The sequence below is a fragment of the Mirounga leonina genome, unplaced genomic scaffold, assembly GCF_011800145.1.
Source record: "Mirounga leonina isolate KUSES-001 unplaced genomic scaffold, KU_Mleo_1.0 Mir_104, whole genome shotgun sequence".
Taxonomy (NCBI): Eukaryota; Metazoa; Chordata; class Mammalia; order Carnivora; family Phocidae; genus Mirounga; species Mirounga leonina.
In genome coordinates this window covers 21,773,061-21,798,558 of record NW_023270231.1, presented here as the reverse complement: position 1 = coordinate 21,798,558, position 25,498 = coordinate 21,773,061, and positions in this window count along the sequence as shown.

Below are 25,498 nucleotides of genomic sequence, written 5' to 3'. Positions count from 1 at the left end.
AATCTTATCTTGCCCAAGAAATATCAAAAGATGTAGTTAGCTCTCTAGAGGCTGATACCCTGCCACTTCTTAATGAAGATTTAGGATAAGGGTACCCAAACTATAGCCCACAGGTCAAATCTGGTTGTCCGCTTATTTGTATAAGTAACAATTTATTGGAACACAGCCATACTCATCAGTTTATGTATTGTCTCTGGTTGCATTTGTGCTATAACGGCAGCATTAAGTAATTGCAACAGACACTATATGGCTCACAAAGCCTAAAACATTTGTCATCTGACCTTTTACAGAAAAAGTTTTTTGATCTCCAGTTTTGGCCTCTAGGAAGTTAGATGGGACACCCTATCGTAAGCATGCTTTTAGCAAAATACATAAGACCTCGTTACAGCATGCAACTCTTGATCTCAAGTTCGTGAGTTTAAGCCCACATTGGCATGGAACCTACTGAAAAAAAATAAAAATTGATACATAAGACCCAACAGACAGTGATTTTAACATAATAATATTTATGCTTTCCTAACTTAAATTCCAGAGTTAGCTGGGTTCCAGGTTTATAGAGTCAACAGTAGCATCAGAGACCCAGGATCTTTACCCTTTTCTATCCTGCTATCCTCAGCAGGTTGACTTACCACTTCAGAGTCTCCAGATGGCTACAACAGCTAAAAGCATCCTCATCGGAGAGCATCCAAAAAAGAAGGAAAGTAAAGGGCAAGAAGAAACTTTTTCTTGTATAATTCTCTTTTTTTTTATCATGAAAGCAAAGCTTTCCCAGAAAACTTTAGTAAAAATTCCCTAATTGGGTTGCATGAGCATCCTTGGACAATCACAAAGGGAACTGAGATTGCTGTGATGGGTTTGGAGCCATGGTTTTCATGCCTGGTTGCATATTAGAATTACCCACAGAGTAACCAGCAAATTAGAAAACACCAGTATTTGTGTTCCATTCATTTCCTGGAGCTAAGCATATTCCCCATGAACAAAGGCAGATTTCATTTGTCTGGGAAGAAAACCTAATAGCTGACGATGGCTTTGGGGTAGGCAACCAATGGTGTTTGCCACAGTCATGTACAGGGACATTGAAGTAATTCAGATAGATAGTGGGACAAGGCGGGGGGGAAGAGACTGTGAGCAAGAATCTACCCAGAATCCTCAATGAAAGAGAAGAAACACCCAAAAAGTTTCTGGGCAACAATTCCAAGGAGAGTAGAGGGCCATGGATTTCAGTGGGGGAGGGACATGCATATAGAGATCACAGGAGCTGGGGAGTGTCAAGGGAGGCAAGGAATATAGGAAAGTAAGGAGTTCTGAGGATACAGTTAGTTCAGTATTGGTATGCTGAGGGTAAATTGTCTATGTTATATCAAGGTTGAGGTGTCTAAGAAGACTAATCAATCTAGAGTTCAAAAGAAGAGTTCTTTATAGGGTATTTTTGAGAATGATAGGCAGGGGACTACTAATAATTTCCCCAGAAAGCAGATGTAAACTATGTATGTCCTGAGAAAATCCTATCTACAGGGATGGTGGAAATCATGAACCCGGGTGAGGTTGTTCTGTGAGGGGTGTAAAATACAGAGAAAGGTAAAGGTTTACACCCTGGGATGCAACAAACGTAAATCAAGTCTGCTGCCGATCATTAATGGACTGTAGATGTATAGAACTATCCTGAATTTCTGCTAAAGACAATAGAAATTCAAATGTTTTGCTTGACATATTTTTAAGCCTTGATGCTAAAGTGAAATCACACTGTTCTCAGCTAATAAGAATACTACAATTACTGAGCCAAACCCAAGTCTTCTAATTCCAGATCCCTTGGATTGAGTCCTCACTTAATCCAAAGCCTGATGTGCACATGACGGCAGAATCTGAGTGACTTTTTGGTCTCCAATGAAACACCCTGGGAAAACTGTTTTCCCTGCATGCATTTAAAAACAGTAACTGCTCTAGATCATTTAAGATCCTTTGTCAAGGGAATTCAATTAGCATCAGCCTGAGGTCACCCCAGGACTTCATAAACTTTTTCATCCTGTGAACTCCCCTGGGTTTTCCATGACTCATATCAACTGTCCCCAAAAAAGTAAGTTTACTTTTCATCCTACAGATTTTGCAGTAGCTCTGGTCTCCCTCTCAGTATCACATCAAATCTGAAAGGAGGAAGTGCCCAAGGGGAGGCAGTAGGTGGAGAATGCTGGGTCACCCACAGTTAACTGCCTCTTCCCCAAGCAGCTATTCAGGGCGCTGGGGCTGCTGTCTCTGTGACTTCCTGACAATAGCCCATGATCTCCCTATGGGTCAATTCCCAGTTTAGAAAACACTGGGAAAGTACCGAATGTCTATTTGGTATAATGACAAGCTATAAGTTAAATAGAACCCAGGAATGCTAAAATGATAACACTTGCCAAATTTGCTCTATCAATCGTATAAGAATAGCAGCTTCAATCAATGGGCAAATATTTATTGTTTGCTATTTTAGTAAAACTAAATATGCCACCTTCACTGAACTAATGTAAGCTAAAAAAGACATTCACCCACTGAGCCCTTAGTTCAACAAATACTTGAATGTCTACTATATGCAAGTCATTGTACAAGACACAAGGTGAGTGAAACACAGTTCCTGCTTTCCAATAAATTTAAAAATCTAAAAATCTAAATAATATCTATGTTTTAAAAAGGTAATAGGATATTATATATTTCACAAAGGTGTCAACGTAAGCCCAGCATTCACCATTAGAATTCAAATGTGCTTGATCATGTTTGTAGGCTTGGTGTCATGGGCCTACCAGGAATCCAGCCACATGAGGTTCTTCATAAGAAGGTATCATGAAGGCAAGATCAAGAAGGTAAACCGGACCTGGTAGAGATGTGGTCATTGTCACAGTGATGCAATTATGAAAACCTGTGGCTGTCAATAGGATGTTTCCTTTGCCCCTTGAGTAAAAGTAGAAAGATGTTTTCATTAACATCTATAAGATATTGGGCCAGACAAGGACACAGCTTGGTACCCTTTTCTCAAAGAGAAAGGTGTACGACATGACCAAATCTTAAAGTGACCAAATATTAATGTTACCAAAGTCAGTCATTCAACAAGTATTTATCAAAACCCTACAATATGGCAGAAGGGTTGTGTGGCCCAAGAAAAACTGGGTAACAAATAATGGGCATAAACCACAAAGTAATCAAGCTGATATATTTTAAATTAATAAGGTCCTTATTTGAATGGAGTGTCAGTGGTGATAAATTTTTAAAGGATATATAAAGGCTAAAGTGGATTCAAAGGAGAATGGTAAGGATGATTAATTAGGGAAGGAGATTAGGTTCTATGAGAAAAGGTTAAATTAATTCCAGTTACTTAACTTGGAGAAGAGAAAACTAAGGGCTGACTTGACTATTATCTTACCTTCATAATCAGGAGGGGTTTTGTGTTTTTCTTTTCCTTAAAGGCCTTGACTTGAGAAAATGGGATAAAATTAAAGCATTTTTTAGACATTGATTCAATCAATAAACACATCATATGGGACTGCCTTGCCTAACAGAATAAGAGATTGCAGAAGCCCCAAAATGAATATAACATAGTCTCTGCCAGAAGAAGCCATTTCATGTGGACATAAGAAAGAACCCCTATGAACAGCCAGGTGATAAAAACTCAAAAAATGACTGAAGGAGAATATGTAATAGAAAGGCCTAGAGATTGTCAAGAAGAATACTGACCACTATTCAAGACTGTTATGATGTGATCATAGAACTAGATGATTACTAAATTTCCTTTCTAGATCTGTGATACTAAAACCTGTACCCTGGTTTTACAGTCAACAGTTTCCTACAAAGTGCTGTTAAAAGTGATATATAACAATAGTATATATAACTGAATTTATATTTGCCCATTGACTAATGTTTTGATTTCATGTCAAATATTCTTGTGTCCATTTTTAATTGATCTTTAATTAAAAGCAATACCTAATGCCTTAGATTTAAGGAAAAATGTCTAATAACCTGACAAAAGAGTTAAGAATTTAAACTATGGATCAAAATCAATAAACAGGTTGCAGCTATAAAATGAAATGACTATTGAGAATGTGACAACTTTATTTGAATTTGGGGGTTTCCGGTAGAATATCCAGTATTAAAGAAAATGGACTACAAAAATTTAATCAAGTCCTTTGCAAGAAATGTACTGAGGTACATAAAACCTTGACTCACAGAGTCACACTTAGAACATTTGTTGTTGAGCTAGAATGCTAGAATAGAAATGCTTGGAGCTGCCTACTAGATACTTCCATTTGGATATCCCACTGAAATTTCAAATTCAACAATTAAAGAAAAAAGACTGAGAAAGCCAGAGAGAGAGAGAGAAAGACAGAGAAAGACCTTATCTACTTCAACTCAAATTTGAGTTGTACTCATGTCTTTCAAATATATCACCCTCTTCCCAGAACTTCAGAATAGAAATGTCAGCCTTCTTTGACTCCTCACTCTCCTTTGTCCCCAAAATTAATTCATTGAACAATAACGTATTGTGCACCTATCATATATCTGTCAACCTACTAGGGTTTAGGAGTGCAAAGATATATGTCACTGTATTTGCCCTCAAGTATAAAGCCATGTAAACCAATGTTCAGTCCCATGTAATCAGGGTTTGTTGGTTTGTTTGTTTGCTTAAATTTCACTGAGATCATTGTAAATCACATACAGTTGTAAGACGTAATACAAAGTGACCTCTTCTGTACTTTGCCTCATTTCCTCCAGTGGTAACACTTTGCAAATCTATAGTATATCAAACTGGCATATTTACACTGATACACTCCTCCCATCTTACTCAGATTTCACCAGTTTAACTTGTACTCACTTGGGTGTGTGTTGAGTTCTACACAGTTGTATCACTCACGTAGGTTACTATATCCACCACCACAGTTATGATACTGAACATTCCCATACTATTAAGAGTTGTGTTGCCCTTTTATAACTATACCCACTTCTCTCCCATTCACCTCCCCTATTCTTAACCTCTGGCAGCCACTAATCTGTGCTCCATTTCTAAAATTTTGTCATTTCAAAAATGTTACACAAATAGAATCATACACTATGTAATCTTTAAGGATTGGCTTTCTTTTTTCTAAGCATAATACCTTAGAGATTCATCCAAATTACTGCATTTATCAATAGTTTGCTCCCCTGCAGAACCCAGCTTCAACCCACCCTATCTGCTAACACTGGAGCCATTTTCCTAAATTCTACAGCTCACAGTATGTTACTTCTCACCTCAGAAATCTTCACTAGCCCTCCTCCTTGAGCAGAACAAAGACTGAACTCCTCAGAGCCAACCGACCCTACTGCTCCTTCCAGGGATATAAGCTCCAGGTTAATGGGACTGATTTCTAGTCCCCATATGGGACGTGCTTTATCCAGCCTCTAGGATGGAAATGTATGTTTCCTCCTCCTTCTCTGCCTGCACAAATGCTCCTGACCCTTACAGATTTAGGCTCAGTATGGCTTCCTTTTGTGAGGGTCTCCCAGTTCCCTTCCTTCCTCCACTCCCAAATTTAGGCTATTACTCCTTTAGGTTCCACCATCATTTCGCTTGTATCATTACTAAAGTATTTATTTCATCCTGCCTTGTGCTATAATTTACAAGTTATTCTCCTCCAATAGACTGTAAACTGATTCTAGGCTTGGTGATATAGATGCAAAGTACTAACTTGAGTTGTTGTCCATTTATCTTATATCAACACACCTGTGTGCCAAGGACTTGGCTACACCCTGGGTAAGGTGTGTAAATTCTCAAAGGATTTGGAATCTTGATCAAAAAAATATGATATGGTAAAAATAATAATAATACAAGGCAGTATATGGTTTGTTTCTTAAGAGTACAAACAAAGAGCTATATTTACTCCACATACATCCAAAATGTGATTCTCTGTTTAACTTCGTTCCATTTGAAGTTCCCTAGAAACATTTTCCAACAATAAAAAAATAGGAACAAAAAAAGAAAAGTGCCAGGTTTGTCGAAAATGTGGCAAAATCTATTTTAAATTTTTAGTCTTCACTTCTTTTTCTTTAACTGTAGTCTAAACTTGCTATTATCTCGTAAATAATTAAACGTGATAGTGTGTTCAAAACTATTTCTACACAGTAAAGATTTTAAAATAAGAACAAAAGAGAACATGGTATTATAGTTTAAAAAATCCCTTCTAACATATTTCTGTGGACATCAAACCCACTTCTGATAAATTAATGAAAATGCAGAAAGTGAGCTGCACATCAATAATGTTGCCGGTTCCAGACATTTTTCAAGTACAAGGTCTCAAATAATAAGACTCTCAAGAGCGAGGTCAAGGTGACCACTTGTTACCTGGAAGATGTGGACCAGACCATTTTTTAATAGTTTTCGCTTAACAATAAAAACAGAATCAGAAATCTTAGAACAGATACATATAAGATGATGGGCCAATGAATGTGTTGATCTAACTTGAAATCTATCAGGAAAACTTGACATCCTCTGCTCTTTTGTTTTTAAAAATAATTTACATAAATTATTCTCTAAATCACGAGCAAGTAAATGTCATGTTTTTTTTCTAATAGAACCAGTATTCTATTCCTATAGTGTACTGATGGCATTCAATGTGTCTTCAGTTTAAAGAAAAGGAAAAAGAACTATATGTCATACTGACCTCTTAACATATATTAAATAAAGGCCATAAATATGTAAAAGCTAAAGTAGGATTGCTGGGGCCTCTCCTGCCCTGGACAAACAATTGTTAGAAGCTGATCATAAGGACTGTCTTTGAGGTTCTTATGTAAACTAAGTTTTCCCTTGTTTTTATTTCCTCAGGTTAAGCAAATCTTCTTTAGTTTCAAAAGAAATTCAGAAACACTGAGATCATGATTTTTATTAACTCTTAAAATTATCGTCAGTATCTCAATGGCATCTTTTGATAGGCCTTGAATCAGTTTTTAATCACATTCTCCCCAAGTACCAGGCACTGTAATCAAAATTTCCTTCTAACTTATTGGACCTGAGAGGAGTATAATCTTTTGGAAATTCCAACACATGCTCAGCTGAACACAGACATTTCCTTGGAGCCAAATTTTATCTCAGCCCTGTTTTCTGATTAAAAAATGAAAATGAAAAATATTTAACCATGACCTGTACCAAAGAAATGGACTGGCTGTCTGCATCTTCCAGGGGAAGTCAGGACCCGCACAGACTCAGGACAGGGAGGTTCAGGCTAGCCGTGACAGATGATCGTTACTAATAAAATTGATTTATCTAAATGTTTCAACTTTGGGGCTTTTTCCGTCTTCTCCTTTAATATTGAAGAAAGTCAGGATTTTAAAAAGGAGGTGAGAGGAAGGGAGCAAAACAGCACACTGGAGGGAAGTCAGAGGTGGAAACGGAGCCACGCGGGGAAATGCAACCAAAGTTTTTGAGGGATCTACGTCATTGTATTGGAGTATACAACCGAAAATAAGTTCAAACGAGAAAGAAAGGAGAGCGCCTTCAAAAGTCCACCGGTGCTTTAATAACAATAAAAACAAGTTAATATAAAGGCTTCCCATCTCGTTGGTGTTTGGAATTCACATAGTGCACTCTCGCCCACACACAGCTTCTTTCCTAACCCTCACAGTATAGCTCTTGGCTGTTAAACAACATTACTTAGTTTCACACCACCTCTTACTGCAGCATTCAACCGTACCAATGGCACACCTTCTCTTGGTGGCTCTCCGCAAGAATCTGCATTCTCTATCTCTAAAGAGGCAAGCAGAGTGGTGGATTCAGTCATACACAGCATGAATAAGATCTGCTAAGACTGTATTGATCCAACTAGGTTATGGATTGTTGATTTCCTTGCGTGTCTGACCCTACTGCTCCGAGCCTGTATCATGTACCAAACTGTAGAAGCTGCTCCTTAATGTGACTTCTGACGACGTGGGCAGTATAAGACATTCTCTCTTAATGACAAACTTGATAGAATTAAAAGGCAACTCTAAGGGCTTCTCCACGAATAAGACAATTCCGTACTGTTACCTGACAATCTTTAATTTTTAAATTAATTTAATCTCAATTAAATCCACCTGCCTAGAATAGCTGCAATTTAACTGCAAAACCCTGGCCAAGCTCTCTTTATCCTATTTGTGAAATTCAAGCCTTCAAATGATTGGTGGGTCCGAAATGAATGGTAACAGTTTCTGATGGAGTTGGATTTACAAAAATATTTTACATCTTTTGTCAGTTGGTCATCTAGGACATGTTTAGTCTAAAACAAAGCAGAAGCCATGAACATTATTTTTGTGGCCTGGGTTCTGGCCACATGAGACACACAAAGCCTCAGACAGAGCACACTGAGTCAGCACTGTGGTCTAGAATGAGGAGGAATGAGTCCTAGACTAGAGTTCATGCCATGGAATGGAGCCCCATGTGGACCAAACAGCTAACGGAGTTGAGTCATCGGTCTCTAGGGGCTAAACCAATTACTTCCAAACTAAAGAGTTTTTTAGAATACAGATTCCCAAACCACTCCCTGGATCTAATACACCCACATCTCTTGGAATAGGGCTTATGGATCTGCACTTTTCAAAAGTTTTACAGGTGATTGGAGGACCAGTAAGTTTGGGGAAATAGAGGGCCAAAACTAAAATTATTCTAAGTGGGCATAAAAGTGGGGAGGAGTTCTCCATCTGCTCAGAGACAGAAAAAGCCTCCTTAAACTACTTCTTCAGCATCCAGTGCTGCTAACTAGAAGTCTGACTACAATTTGACTCTTATTCTTTTCTTGACCATCTGTTTGGTTTTTTGATTGATTGATTTTCTCTCTGGATATTTAAAATTTGGAGACCAGAAATTCCCTTAGAATGTAGCTATATAAGGACACTATTAATTTGAAGACTCAAAACATTCAGCTGAAAGGAAACTATTGTTTCCTTCTCATCTCTTTCATTTCCTATGTTCAGTTTTTCTAGAACTATTAAGTGGGTGTTTAACAACATGGATTAAAAGTATTGTGTTTTAATTTTTCATTCATTTTCCCATCATTTTCACTTTTTTCTCCAGGTTTTTATAATATTTTATTGTCTAGAATACTAATTCAGCCTTCAGCAATGTTCATCCTGTTTTTCATCTCTTGCACTTGATTCTTTTCTACTTTGCCAATAAGATTTATAATTTCTAGAACCAATTTGGGCTCTCTAGTCACTCATCTGGGCCTTTTCCTTTCCCCTCTTCTTTCCCCTCCCCCTCCTTTTTGTTTGCTTTTCTTTCAATAAAAATAACCACTTGACTCTCTAAAGATATTTTAAGGTTTTTTTAAATGAAGTTTTCATCTGTTCCTTGAATTCTTTCTTTTATAACCTTGGATCAGTGGTTCTGTTAGTTAATCTTGGTCCCTGTATTGTTTTTCATCAACTATCTGGTGATAGGTGATCATCCATTAGTATTTGGCGTGGGTTACTTCTGCAGTTCTGATATTCCACCGGGCCTCATCTTTGATTATAAGACTGTTTTTAGTTTAGTTAACCATAAATGGTTATGGTGAGTCAACTGGACAAATCTCTTAAGGCTCCCTGGGCATGGGCTGGCAGGCCAGTATCTGTCCCCTCCACCCCTTGCCAACTTAGGAAGATGAGCATTTTGGCAGAGGAGTGGTTCAAAGCTTGAACCTCCTGGCAGAGCAGTCTATCCCCTTTTCTCCCTCGGTGTCTGCATGTGTCTCAAATCCCCATGTGACCTGCTCTTCTCACGCAGACCCCTAAAGGATTTATTCTGATAATACTTTTCAGGCTTATCCTGACCCTGAATTCCATTTGTGCCTGTCATTTAATACAGTAGAGGAAGTGAAAAAGCTGAACTGGTCTGTTTTTCAGAATTTAGCTCCTGTTTAATTACTCTGATGGCTGTTCCTTCACCTCCCTCTCCTCTATATTAGGTCACTCCAAGCTTGGAGGTTTTCGGGGTTACATCCTTTTTTAATTTGCAAAAATTCTCATTAATTTTTTGCCTGCTAATGACATTCTTTCTCCTTTTCCTGGATCTTTATGAATTTTCAGCCACCTAAGGGATTCAGGACAAGAGGAAATTCAGATGTGTGTTGAGTTCAATCTCCTCCTACAATTAACCTTTCTTTGATTCTTCCCATATTATGCCACTGATATATTTAACCACAGAAAGGCAGAAACACCAACATTAAACTACATCACTCCGAAAACACGTAAGAAATACACACACACACAACTCATAAACTAATGGCATCTGTTTCTTCATGAAACCATAAATAGATAAGTTATCTTATAATTAGCCATTCTTTTTTATTTTCTCTTTCAAGAAAAGCAGTTCTATCTGAAAAGATATCTTCTTAAGAGGAATACTGCTAGAGTTGATAAAGCGTACCATTCAACTACATATAACAGTTTCTATCATTTTCCAAATATTTAGTTTCAGAGAAACCTAAAGTGAATCCATCATCATGGCCTATTGCGGCATATAAATGTATAATAGGAATGATGCCCACAAGGTATTGTGGAAATCTACATTGATCCTCAGTGTCTTGGATGGTTATAGACAATCTGCAGTTACTATTTACACAAGGAAACTGTTTCTTGCCAAAGTACAGAACCACTGTCAGAGGATTACAACCTCTTATTAATCAACGTGTATGCTTCCCTTAGAGATTGCATTTTGAAATCACATGATTTGTTATTTGTAAATATCACTCACGTACTTACCATTTCTCATCTGCCCAGAGTGAACAATCAGGACTCATTCAGAAATTACACAGCAGTTCTCTGTGTTCACTGCAACATTAATCATAAGTGTACATACCATCCAATTGTGTTGTACACTCAAAACTAAGGGCTTCAGAATCTCCTTATTTCCAATTCACATCTAGACAGAAAATAGGGCATGAAATGTGACCCATGACAAGAACTTGTCTGTTATGCACTCATGCATTCAATTTGGTCTTGGGGTGATGGGAGATGATATTCTACATAGACAAAAGTATGAAGGGAGAAAATCAAAGAGCGTCTGAAGTAAATGGTAAGTTGCCCAGATTGCCCAGAGTAGCAAAATGTAAAACTAACCAGTGGGCCAAAAGGCCATAAGAGTAAGTTTAAAGCATTTCTCAATGCCAGGAAATGAAAACAGAGTTGTACTGAGAGTGGCAAAAAAATAGTGATTATTCTTTTCCCTGTTAATTTATAGACATTCTCAAATCAGCCACATCATAGTAGCTCCCCCTCCTAAATTAGAGATTAACAACAAGCCTCCACTAAAGTAGAAAAGAGAGAATCTGAAGAAAGCCAATGATCGTGCTAGTGGGAAATCCTATAGTTTATATTAAATGTAGGTAAAACCTGCCTTGGGTCCCAGAGAGCCAGGGATCTGATAGTGTTAAGATGATACATAAATCATATGCAAAGACAATTCCATTTTGATGGCCAAAGTTTAAAATATTTTCTAGTGAAGACAGTGTGCATCATGTCATGTTGAGTTTGGAAAGAGAAATAATTGCATTATGACCTTTTATTTGTGAATGGATATGTATTGGACAAATACATCTCAAAATATGTGAGGAGTTTTAGGCAGGAAAATCTGGGAAATAAAGTATTTGTGCCATATTCGTTTGCTAGTTCTGCTTTCCTAGTACTTACCCTATTGGTCTTATTTTAACTTAAGTACATCTCTCTAAAGACTCTATCCAATACAGCACATTCTGAGGTACTGGCTATTAGGATATCAACATATGAATGAGGAGACACATGCTATATATTTTTGCTAAGTTTTGTTTTCTTTAAGAGAGCAACTGTGAATGGGCAGGAAAACCTTAGCACTTAATTCCAAATAAATAAGTTCACCAGAGCCCACACAACCAAAATAAATGTCAGGCAAGTGCTGATACTACACAAAGGAAGGAATTCTAGATATTCTTAATTAGAAAAGAAGCAGTGGCAACTTGGAAGAGACACATTGGTTCTTGCACTTGGCCCTTACTAATTCATACTAAGAATAATAATATCCAAAGGTGTAGATTCATCAAAAAATTACAGAAACATTTTTAACTGCAAAGTAAACAGCTAATCTGGGATTATTTAAGATGAGATCAGAGTTAATTATGAAGTTCCTTTACTGGAAAACATGATAATATCATTTGTAGTGACATTATAATATGTGATATCAAGTCAATGACATTGTCTAGCCAAACTTTTTTCCAGTTTTCTGGTATCTATATAGAGGGCGATTTTCATTATTAGGATAAGATTGTTGATTGAAGTGTTTGGCTTTTTTTTTGCTTTCAGGTTTGTTTGTTTGTTTTGAGGAATATCATTAGTAGGATATGACTAGGAATAGGAGCAACATGAAATTTCTTGGCTTTTTGACCCTTCCTGAAAAAGTCAGGCAGAACTGTCAAGATAGGAGTTAGGGCTAGCCTATCACTTCATGCTATACCGTCCATTTTGAATTTTCACCATGAAACATCCATGCATTTAAAATAAAAAGGTATAGCAAATCCACTTCAATAGGGTTTTTGCCTTTAGCTTTATACTCTCCCCTCCAGACCTCATCAGCTGTCTGGAAATGCCACCAAACAGTCTAGGTTGAAAGAAGTCAAAAGCATTGATGTTCCTTGGCAAACACAAATTCCTCCCTTCTGACTTTCAATCACAGCTTCAAAACCCTCTGGGGTGATTCCAGGGCCCGCTTGATTTAACTTGGGATGTGACCTGTTTTAGCTCTTGTGCTGGCGACTCACTAAACACATCTCTTTTATTAATCCTTGAATCTATTGCTATCAATCAACACCGGGGCTGAAACAGCTCTACCGAATGTCAGAAATAAACAGTGTTTTCCTGTAAGCTCAGAGGGGAAAAAAAAGAGATGAGGGCATTGGATATATAAAACCATATGCTATATATATTTGGCTTAGAAAACTAAATGTTTTTAAAATCTGTCTTTTAAAAGTCAGAGCCTATTCTAAAGTTTTAATTGTCCCTACTCAGATTCTAGGGGACATAATTTGTCTATCTTAGCTTTTTTCAGTTTTCTGATATCTATATAGAGTTGATTTTCATTATCAGGACAAGATTGTTGGGTAAAGTGTTTGGTTTTTGTTGCTGTTTTCTGCTCATGTGTTTGTTTATTTGGAGGAGTACCATTTGCCATGCATTGATTTTTCCTAAATAGCTCTCCATCTCTGTTCACTATACAGCTCATAATTATAGTTACTTGGAGTCTTCTCTTTAAGGTGGGAAGGGATGTGAGGACTTGGCTTCTCCAACATAGAGGCAAAATACAGACAAACTTGATAATTAAGTTTCCTTTTGGTACAAATCCTAAAAAAAAAAAATCTATATAGATATACTCAGAGACATATAAAAATACTTAGAACTTATTGTTTGAAGTAGCCATACATAGGGAAACCACATCTGTTGATACAGGAGTAATGAATTGACTATAGGATATCAAAGTAATGGAATAGCAGTTAAAAGAATGAGGTGAACCTGCATGTACGTAGCAGACATTTGGTAGGTCTTTGTGAGGTTTTTTTTTGCTTTGATTTTGGCTATCCAGTCTGCAGACCCATTTCTTATTTGAAGGGAATTCTCCTTTCACAAGATAAAAATATTTGGTAAATTTAGCGTATGACTCACCATCCCCTCCATGTGCCCCTGGATGGCCCCAGTAAAATAGTCTCCCTCCAAAACTTTTGGATATTTGGTGAAGGAGATAGCAGCATTCAGAACATTTAGAAACAAGTATGAGAACAGTGCCTGCTGTATAACAAGTGCTCAATAAATGTTACCTATTCTTTCCATCTACACAGAAACCTACAGTATTAAATGGAATAACTTTGCACTGGGGAATTTTCTGTAATCCTGCACTCTGATTCTGAACTAGCACTAATTCCTGGGATTCAGAACATCACTAGAGTCTACTGATCAGAATGAGGGTGTAAAGAATTCAGGTTAAAAATGGATTGTTGAAAGCCTCATAAGTGGGTCCAAGAGGACCCTGAACATATTATGGGGTTATCTGCAATTACAAACTTGGGAGCTGAAGAACTGATATCCTTAATCAATCACAGACTCCCCACCCACTTAACAGCTTCCTGATTCACAGAGTAAAGAATACAAGAGGAAGTAACAAATGGAATGGTCTGGAATACCTCTCCCTAATGAAATATTCGACCAAAAGCCATACTGCAATTCTGGGAACTGGCCAGTGTGATAACATCAGTGAAGATTTGAAATATATGGATGATGACTTCTATTCTGTCACTATTCAATTCTCCAGCTTGGTTGGTCAAAGAAAGAGATGGTTGGAGGCGGGAGAGTAATAATGGGAGAACATAATCCTTGAAGTAAAGCTGTTCCCAAAGCACTCCATTATCAAGTAGAAGTGGCTTTAAGGATGAAGTTTGAGCAGTTCTGAAAATCCAAGTAAAGTGAAAAGGAGAATTGCTTCTACTTATTCTGGTCCAATTGCAGGGCTGCTTTATCACTGAGTTGGATCTTGGAAGTTACTGCCATCAGACTGTGACTACTCTTGCCCATCTGACAAAACCATCCCTCTCAAGAGATGGAGGGATCACATATCCCTGGACTGGTGCCAGGCACAGTGAGTTTATTTAAAGTCCCTTGTTCTCAGTCCACAATCGCCAAGAAACTTCTGATTCCCAAGTTGTTTAACTTTGGGAAAAGAAGAAACTAATGATACAAATTTCATTCCTGAAACCATTGTATTTTTTCCATGGTTTATGATGAAGCTTCTCACAGAGGTTTGTCAACAGGAAAGGGCTGTGTTGATCATGCTCTCATATGTACTCCCAGGCCACATAGTAGTTAGATTTTCCTTTGTTAATAAATAAAATAGCATTCTGGTGTCTACCTCTGTCATGCAAGCATTTTGGCAAGCATGAGTCAGGTTCTCAGGGCCTGGTCACTCCTGGGAAATACAAGTCATTGGGACTTCAAAAGATGACCAAATTTAGCTGGCCTCTCTTTTCAATGACACTGCATGCAGGAGCACATGTCCATTCAGAACATGGAAAAAAATTTTTTTTCATTTTCTTCCTCTCCCTTTAGCTGTTGGTAACATTCATTATGTACCTGAAGTTCATTTTTTCCTTCATCCTTATTGCATGGTAATTCAATTCCCAGTTGCCCTTCTATTCCAAGGACTTCCCTAAAGGTTCTAGAAGGGTTTTCTGGGAATCCATGGTGTTATTAATATTGTTGTCATTGCTATTAGAGATCATGGTCATATGATGAACATAGGCCAGAGCCCAGTGTTTCCTTCTCTAGTCAGCTGTATCTAGAAACAATTGATACTTGTTGTCTATATAACTAGAAAACTGACTTCATTATCAGTTCATGGGTTTCTTTCCCCAGAGATACATATGTTTATTGGTAGCTCCCCCGAGAACTCCTTGTATTTGCCTGTTGCCCAAACATACTGCCAGAGCCAATACTCTTTATTTCCTGAGTCTTACTTAGATATATTAATCTGGATGAAATAAAGCAGTTTTCTACTGACCTGTCAAAAAACCAACCCCATAAATGATTAAACTTTTCTCAAGTCCTCTTCTAAACAAGTACTGGGCTGCCCAGAGATTTATCTTGGCAAAACTGGAACACAGAAAACCTAAGGCATGCTGGGTAGAAATCCCATCATTAATCCTCAAAGAGGTCACTGAGTTTATTTGGCATTCACCTTTGGCCCTTGGCCAGACATGCAGCAACTTTTTCGACAAAATAGAACTAAAGACATTCAGGAGAGAAAAGGAGAAATACAGGGAAGGAGGGGGAAAGGGGACTAGAAACACTAAATAAGAAATATTTTCTTTGGACTTATGCATCAGAGCAATGTTACATTCAAATCCCAAATATGGGAACGAAATTTGTTTTATATTGTATTATTTTTATAATTAGCTTACTAGGAGTGAATTTCCAAAGTGGACTTGTTACAACCCAAGACAATGGAAGAGCATAGAACTTTTAAAAATTGTTTTAAAAATCATTAGTTCTCCAACTCATGAGTTAACATCTGAATCATAATAGAATAAATGGCTCATGTGAAAAAAGTAAGATGTGTTAAGAGTTCTCATATAAGTTTAATTTTTTTAAACTATTTTAAAACCAAGTAGCTGTATCACTTAAGATTAGGTTTAGATTTATTGCATTTTGGAAAGTCGCTTTTTTCAAAGCTACAAGGATCTTATGCCAGAGCAGTTAGTAAACAATCACAGTTCTTTTTTTTTATGATTTGGTTTGCTTGGAAGATGTCCTATTTTAAAAATATGCTTCAATTAGCTAATTGCTTTTGTGTGGGACACCCTATAACATCATATTGGATACAGCATACCTGAAATAAAATGAATTCACACACATTTTCATTTTTTATGTATCCTCAACAGGAAAATTTTGTCCTAAATCAATAAAGTAGAAATTTAAAAGAATACACACACACACACACACACAAAACAATAATGATGATGGAATTTACATCTTTATTTATTTTTTATTTTTTCTAAAGATTTTATTTATTTATTTGAGAGAGAGAATGAGATAGAGAGAGCATGAGAGTGGGGAGGGTCAGGGGGAGAAGCAGACTCCCTGCTGAGCAGAGAGCCCGATGTGGGACTCGATCCCAGGACTCCAGGATCATGACCTGAGCCGAAGGCAGTCGCTTAACCAACTGAGCCACCCAGGCGCCCGATGGAATTTACATCTTTAGAAGCCATGTGGCTTGTTTTGCAGATGAGGAAACTGAAGTTAAGAGGGTTATAAATTAGATGACATCTGGTTTTAAAATAGTAAAAACATTTTCTGTCCTCTTCTTTTAAAAAATCACTCTCAAGGGTGCCTGAGTGACACAGTCAGTTGAGCATCCAACTCTTGGTTTTGGCTCAGGTCATGATCTCAGGGTCGTGGGATCAAGCCCCATGTCAGGCTCCTCGCTCAGCGGGGAGTCTGCTTAGGATTCTCTCCTTCTGCCCCTCCCCCTACTCTCTTATGCTCTCTAATAAATAAATAAATCTTTTTAAAAAATCACTCTCAAAAATACATAAATAACAAGAAACAGAAACAAAAACTTCAACTTCAGTGCAGCTAGGAGATTCCTATAACCCTAAACCAAATATTTGAAAGCAGAGAGTGGATGGAGAAATGGTAAATGACTTACTTAGTCAGCAACAGGAAGATTAAATCTACAACAGTATGATACAAATGAGAAGCAAGCCACTCTGATCCTCTGCATTCTGAAAAGTTGCTGGAAATGGGGGCAATAGTCATTACAGAAGCCAACTGAAAAGTTTGTATAAGGAGTAGTGAGCACTTTAGGTCCCCACCTCTATAACCAGGTAACATACCTCTCCCACCCCCAATCAAATACTGAACCAGAGAGATCTAGACTGGGTTACCAAACACGGGGGGGGGGGGGGGGGGGCGGGGCAGGGAATGTGGTACCTTGCTGAAACTGGAGGATTAAACTTTAGCTGCACAATAGACCTTGAAACTCAGAGCCCCGCTGCCTGCCCAGATTTTGTATGCTAAAAGCCATTGTTATGCCCTCCAGGCAGGAAGTTGGAAGATCCTCTTTCTGAGAATTGTTTTAAAATAAAAATCTACAGAAGTTCATATCTGGAGGGAAAAGCCTGCTGACCGTCTTGTTGATATCCACCAATCTGTAAGCCCCAGCCAAATACACAGACTCCAATCAGTATTTTGCTGCTTCTCTCTTAAATATCAACAGTTAAGAGTGATCAGACGTTGAGAAATGTGGAAGAGGGAGATCAGATCTACCTGGCTGGGCTTTGTGATAATTATGTAAGTTTGTAAATTTACAGCGTCTGGCTGAGTGATGGTGCTTATAATGCATCCATTAGATTCTTGGATAATGTTGAATTCAAGTGTACATTTACTCCCCTCTGAAAATGAGCAAATATTTATTTTCACAATACAACTTTAAAGGTAGAAGGAGCATTTTGTTGTGTTGCTATTCCTCTCATTGTACTTGTTATTGTTAAATAAAGTGGAAGGACTATGTCCTTAGCAGTTACAAGAGGGAAATTTGCAGCATGGATACTACAAAAACTGGAAAATTCTTTACCTGTAATGCACATTCATGGCTGGTTACACATCTAGCAACAGAAAGAGACTAAGAATCTTCAGATTCACACTCTTCATTATAGGTGTTTGCATCTGGAGCTCTCTGGGAGGATAACCCAGGGGCACCTGGGTGGCTCAGTCAGCTAAGCGTCTGCCTTCGGCTCAGGTCATGATCTCAGAGTCCTGGGATGGAGCCCTGAGTCTGGCTCTTCGCTCAGTGGGGAGTATGCTTTTCCCTCTCCCTCTCCTACTGTGCTCTCTCTCTCTGTGTCAAATAAATAAAAACAGGATAATCCGTAATGATATGGATTACTAACATATTGCCCTACAGCACTAAAAAAAAAAAAAAGAAAGAAATGTTTCATAATGCAATTACAGAAAGTAAGAGTATGGTGATAGTGTTTCTAGACAGGGTATCTGAAGACCAATGTAAATAATAAAAAACAGAAGATTAATGTTAATCCAAAGCCCTTTTTCCTCTCTGTTACCAATCCCATTAGTTTGAACAGTCCCACACCTGTCACAGAGACCTTTGCTGTGGATCTTTGTGTGATTGCTCATCATGCATTCCCTCTTCCTTGAGAAATGGGCCTGGGTAGTCCATTTTGCCAATTCTCAGACCAAGTGGTTTATATGAAACCAATTCCATCCCCAGGTGTAAGGGTGGATATCTGATCCTTGAGGGCCAGTCAGAACATTGTCCTCTGCCCTCAAGCACAGTAATTGGTTAAGCAGAGAAAACATCACCACATCAGATATTTCCAGGCCTTTGGACATGGGCACTAGGTGGGAAATCTTTCCTTTCTGCTACCCTAGAACATGGGAAGATTTTTTTTAAAATATTTATTTGAGAGAGAGAGAGAAAGAGTGAGTGAAAGTGAGTGGGGAAGTGGGCAGAGGAAGAAGTAGACAGAGAATCTTTCAAGCAGACTCCCCACTGAGCACAAAGCATACATGGGGCTTGATCTCACTACCCATGAGATCATGACCTGAGCTGAAACCAAGAGTTGGATGCTTAACTGACTGAGCCACCCAGGTGCCCCAGAACATGGGAAGATATTAGGTCTGAGCTGCTAGGAGACAGCCCAAAGAGAAAGCCCACTGAAGAGGGAAGCCAACTTCTAGAAGGATGCAAAACCAAGATTAAAAGGGTGATTTGGCTCTGGCTGTATCAATACATTGGATTTAGCAATGCTGCGGACAAGAAATACCCTGGACTTTCAGATATAGGAGCCAATAAGGTCCTTTTGTTGCTTACGGCAGTTTGGATTGGATTTTCTATCACTTGAACTAAAAAACCCTGACTAATACAGTCATGAATTTGTATGTAAGTATATTTAAGATACAGTATAATCTAGTCTTCTTCCATTGATCATGCAGGCAAAACCCCTCACAGATGTCTCCCATCTAAATAGTCTTCCAGCACAAATACATGTCATATTAATAATAGAGTCAAAAAGTTCTTTCTCATCTTTGATTCCCCAACATCAAGCATACTTAATGAGGAGTGAGAAACGCTCAGTAAATGTTTATTGAATGATTTGAAAATGACAGGCTGAATAGATGAATGAATAACGTAGATCTCTGCCCTCGTCTAACATCAATCCCTGCAGTGTGCATTCTCTGTATAATCATTAATCCTAATTTAATGATTTCCAGGAATCACTGGAAACTCCCAAGCTCCTTCAGTGGAAAGAAAAATATTCAATTAGCTTTATCTAATGCAAACAGAATGTGTCTACAATATTCTTGGTGCTTGGTTAGAGATTGGAAAAAAGCAAGTTAAATTAGCCTGGTTCTTGTCACCTAGGAACTCATCAGATATATGGATATGTATGGGGAGAGTTCTAAAGGAAATATTAATATACAAACTGTATGTATACAGTTAAGCATAATTACTCTTCCAAAAATTCCTCACATGATACTGAATCCCTTCACATTCATGGGAGTTCTCCTCTAAAAAGTATACTACATTGTTTGCACAAAATAATAACTGAAGTCATTCATTAACAATTACTCTGTGCCGTGCTCTGTGCTAAATTCTTCAGGTACATTACTATTTCTTGAACTCCTCATAACCGTTGTATATGGTACAATAGAAGGTGATTCAAGTAACGAATTTATTCATTCAAATAATGAATTTCTTCTTTAAAAAAAGGTTTTCTCTGATCATCCATTTTTACTTACACTGTGTAATAATAGAAGATCAGTTTGCTACAATATGCTGTGCTAAGGAACAGTGCAATCTCCAAGCTACAAATGAGAGGCAGGGGCTGACAAAGTGGACAAGGGGGTGTAGATTATAAAGGATGGTGCGAGATTGATCCTGACAAGGCTGTTTGATGCTGCCCAAATTTCATAAATCCCATGGAACAAATTTATTCACTAGTGTGAAGTTACTCCAGATGTATAGGTTGGGGGAGAGCCTTGAAAATAAAGAATGACACTAGCAAGTGGAAGCTCCTGTCTGATCTTTTCCAGAGACCTATCGTATTTTTCTCTCCTGTGGCTGCTACAGAAAAGCAAATGCTGATGATTAGTGATCTTCCCAAACCTCTTTCTGCAGGTTAGGAACCAATTTCATGTTTCTAAAATAAATTTTGGGCTTAAAAAGATTACTAGATTTTTTTTTAACATTGTTTAGGAAATGAGTATGGTTTATAAATTCCAATTTTGCAGTAATAATTTGGTAGGCAAAATATACTAATTATATATATTTACATAATTAAATATTTCTATTTTATGTGATATATATTTTCCTTTCACAGGTAAACAAATATTTTCATTCAATGCAAAATATCTACAGATATGCAATAAATTCCTTAAGCGACTCAAAGTGATAAGTAAAAAAATGTTTCTGTAGGACACCTATGCATTTTAATTCATTTCTTACCATACTTGACACCTCATATACCAAACTGTCCAACTAAAATACCTTGTGTAAATCATTGTATTCTTTTGGAGTTAAGATATCTAATGTAAGAAATATTAATCTGGAATGAATCAGGCCCTGACAGTCCAAGTAAATAATCTTTTACTGTAGGTATTAATACTCACACTTTATTAATGGAAAGACTGGGGCTCCAGAGAAACTAAGTAACTTGCCCAAGGTCAAACAAATAATAGTTAGCTAAACCAAAATTCAAATCTTTGTCCCTCAGATTCCAAAGCTCATGCTCCTGACTAGTGTGATATATCATTCAAGGAGCGATGACCAAAGAAAATGCAACATGACTGGTCTGGCACAGTCCATATGGAATACAGTGTATTACACTAGATATAACAGTGTAGAATAAAATACACTGTAACTCCGTGAAGTCAAGAATTTTTATCTGTTTTGTTCACTGTTAGAGTTCCAGGACCTCTGACAGTTACTAGTACATAAAAGGTACTTAATAAATACTTGTAGAACGAACAGAAAAATGGATTACTTTGTTTCTTTACTATTAACACAACCCAATACTTGTTTAGCACTGAGAGGATAAAGGTGTATTTGTATTTACATCTACTAAAACTCTTTATTTTTTCTCACAAGCAAATGGTAAGTCACAACTCTTCCATTATGTAATTGTGAAGTGTTTTAAAATTAATAATTATTTATTCATTCAACAGATATTTATTAGGTACCTACAATATGCTGGTATATCCACGTATTTGAGATCCATTGCAAACACAACAAAAAGCTCTGCCTTCATGGAACTTGCATTCTAGAAGGGGAGAAAGACAACAAACAATAAAACTGATAAATAAATAACATGGTATACTGGAAAATAACAAGTGCTATGTAAAAAGAAAAATAAAGGTAGAGTAGGATCAAAAGTGCCGGGGGCCTGGGGGACACAGGATGCAACCGTTAATGTTTAATAGCGTGCCAGAGTAGAAGGTGACAGAATTAGGTGCGTAGGTATCTGGTGGAAGAGTGTTTCAGGCAGAGGAAACAGCCAACACAGGCCCTACGGTGGGAATGCAACTGGCATGTTTGCACAATAGCAAGAAGGCCACTGTGACTGGACCAGAGTGAGCAAGGGGGAGACTGGGAGGAGATGAAGTAGCAGGAGCGGAAGAGCAAAGCATATAGAGTCTTGTGGCCATGGTAAGGCTCTGACTTTTACTCCAAATGAAATGTGACAGCCTTTTGAGCACAGACTGAAGGCCAAAAGTAGAAGCAGGGAGACCACTTGGAGCTTAGTGCAGCAATCAGGCTAGAAATAACAGTGCCTGGGACCAGGGCAGCAACAGTGAGGGTGATGAGATGTGATGAGATTCTGGATATATTTTGACAGCAGTGTCAACAAGCTTTCTTTATGAACGGGATATGGAGTGTGAGAGAAAGGGAGACGATACCAAGGTTTCTGGTCTACGAAACTGCAAAGATAAAGTGGCATTTACTGAGATAGGGAACACTATAAACAAAGCAGTTCTGTTGGGATGGGGGATTTCATTTCTAGACATTTGTAAGAATAAGGCATTTGGGAAAGAGATCTGAACTGGACATGCAAATTTGGGATGGTATAAAGGTGAGTTTTAAAGCCATGAAACTAGATGACCATCAAGGCAACGAATGCAGAAAGAAAAGAGAATAGAATCAGGAGTGAGCCTTACTTCTAGGGCTCACAGAGAAGAAGAGACCACACAGAAGAGGAAAAAAAAAAAAAAAAAGCAAGGGGACTGAAAATGCATAGCCAGGAAAGGAGTAGAAAACACAAACCAGTATGGTGTCCTGAAGCCAAAGGAAGAAAGCGCATGAATGAGAAAAGAAGTAACAACAGTACCAACTGACACATCAAGTAAAATAAAGATTAAGATCGGTTTTAAGAGAATTATGGGGGCAAAGTCCTGATTAGAATGGGATTAAGAGAGAGTGGGAAATGAATAGAGACGCTGTCAAATAAACTCTGTTGAGGAGTTTTGTTCCAAAGAACTGGAGCAGAAGTAAAAATCTAAAGGTTTTTTAAGGTAGAAGAACTAGTAGTATGTTTATATATTTGTGACTACGACCTAGTAGGAAGTAAAAAAAAAAAAGACTGTGAAATCCCAGAATTCCTGGAATAATGTTTTTGAATAAATTAGAGGAGAGGAGCAGGATCCAGTGTATATGGTGGTTATATGTCAAGTCATACACAGTTCATCTCTCTAGAAACAAAGGAGGTAAAGTATGTAGGGGCAGAGGAGGTGACAGGCAATGTGGAAGTTCTCATTGGATGACATATTTTTTTCAGTGAGTGGTGGCAGTATTAAGGGCCCACTTCAGGTTAGTAGTCATGAATTAAAAGTGAAGCAAGTCACCAGAGTAGTGGGCATTTCTTCAGCCACATTTATCCACAGATTCACGTAGAGAATTGGATGTTTCCAGAATTGTGGTTTATAGAGGACAAAGCCAGAGATGGGCAAGGGAGTGATTATAATGATCAGCCATGAAATCAAGCTTGATGAGGAGGCAAGAGAGAACAGCAAGGGGGTAGGAGACAATGAAAGGTGGTTGGTAGGATCAGTGGAGTGGAGGTATTAAGCATCATCATTTTAGTTCAATCCGTTTTTCAACCATTCGATTCTTTTTGAATCTTCATTCTGTTATTAATTATATAACTTTTTGTGTCACCTGAAAATAATGATAAACGAAGCATTAAATCACTCATTCTTTCATCTATTCAAAAAAATTTTACTGATGGACACTAAGCACCAGATGCTGTGGGGATATAAAGTTAAGTAAGGTTGGTCTTTGACCTCAAGTAGTTCACAGCCTAACTGAGGAAACAGACAGGTGGATGAGAAATCACAGAACATTGTAGTAAGTAGCATGAAAAACTACAATAGCAGTACAGAGGAGAGACCTCTAAATCAAACGGAGAGAGACGGAAGACTCCCATTAGGAGGAGATTCTGAAGCAGAACTTTGAAGATCAAATAGGAAATTTAAGAAGGGCACCTTCCATGGCTTGTCCAAATCATAAATTAAAATGTTGACTGAGGTTGGGCCAAATTAAAGGCTTGTGGGATACCCCAAAAGATCACCTCTTAAGTTATATAATTTCACTAAGTAGCCATAACTGTTCTACGAGACATGGCCGTTTCACCCAGCTCTGTTTACCCCGTCGTGTCCATGAAGCCACTTTGAGCACCTACTTCACGTGCCTTGCTGAAATCAAAATGCTCTCAGTTTCTTTAACCTCCTAATGTAAGGACCCTATCCAAGGCAGAGAGTAAGGTTTACCATTTGTTCTTAGAAAATGCATGCAGACCCTCATAATTTATTACTGATTTTTTTTCCCCAAGTGCCAAAAAACTGCTTGTTTCATATTCTGTTTTAGGATTTTGCCACTAACTGACATCAGATTCATCATTTGTAACTTGCCCGTTTATAGAGGATGAAACCAGGTTGGAAATCAGTATCTCTTTCTGAAAATGTTTTAAGGAGATGATAGCGTTTGAGAATCACTTTCATGCTAAGGGAATTGAGGGGAAAGTACAAAAGTTGAAGGCAGACAGGGCAAAAAATACGGAACAAAAAGAAAATTGGCCAGGAGAAATGGTGTTATTTAAGAAGTTTGCATTCAGTTCATGAAGCGGAGTAATCTAGGTCAGCCTGGGTGAAGTCCTTAGAATTCAAAGATAATGTCTTGGTTCTGACATCTGGTGAAGGGCCCTCTCAGAGCTGAAGATAAAAGCCAGACTTACTGGGGGAAAACTTGGAAACCACTTTTAAATAAAACAAAGGAAATTCTTTTCTATGACATCACACCAATTCTGCCAAATCCCAGTTTGCCAGCGCTTGTCACAATGTTTACAATTAAGAATTTGAATACATAAAAGTCCTTGGTTTCCCTGCAGTTCAGCAAGGCTGCCAAGATTCTGGGATAGCTCCTTCAAGGGAGAGGGGAAAAACACACACAAAAACATTACACAAAGGATGACAAAGACTCACAGCTCAACCCAGATAATAGAGACGAGTGGGTTAAAGAAATTGCATTAAATGGGTCAGCCCAGGCCTATCTGACAACCAGCCATTAATTGCTTTTTTTTTCTTTCCTTAATTGTAAAAGTTTATTCCCAAGTTTTGTTTTATTTGATTCCCTTAGTGTCTATATTAATTTTTCAATCTTAAAATCAAAATACAGATTTAACACTGCTTTTATCAAGGTTAAAAGAAGTGTCTGACCAAGGATGAGACTTCCTTTGATTATCTTTTGGTTAAATTTCACTAATTTTTTTTTTTTTTTTAAAGATTTTATTTATTTATTTGACAGAGAGAGACACAGCGAGAGAGGGAACACAAGCAGGGGGAGTGGGAGAGGGAGAAGCAGGCTCCCCGCAGAGCAGGGAGCCCGATGCGGGACTCGATCCCAGGACCCTGGGATCATGACCTGAGCTGAAGGCAGTCGCTTAACCAACTGAGCCACCCAGGCGCC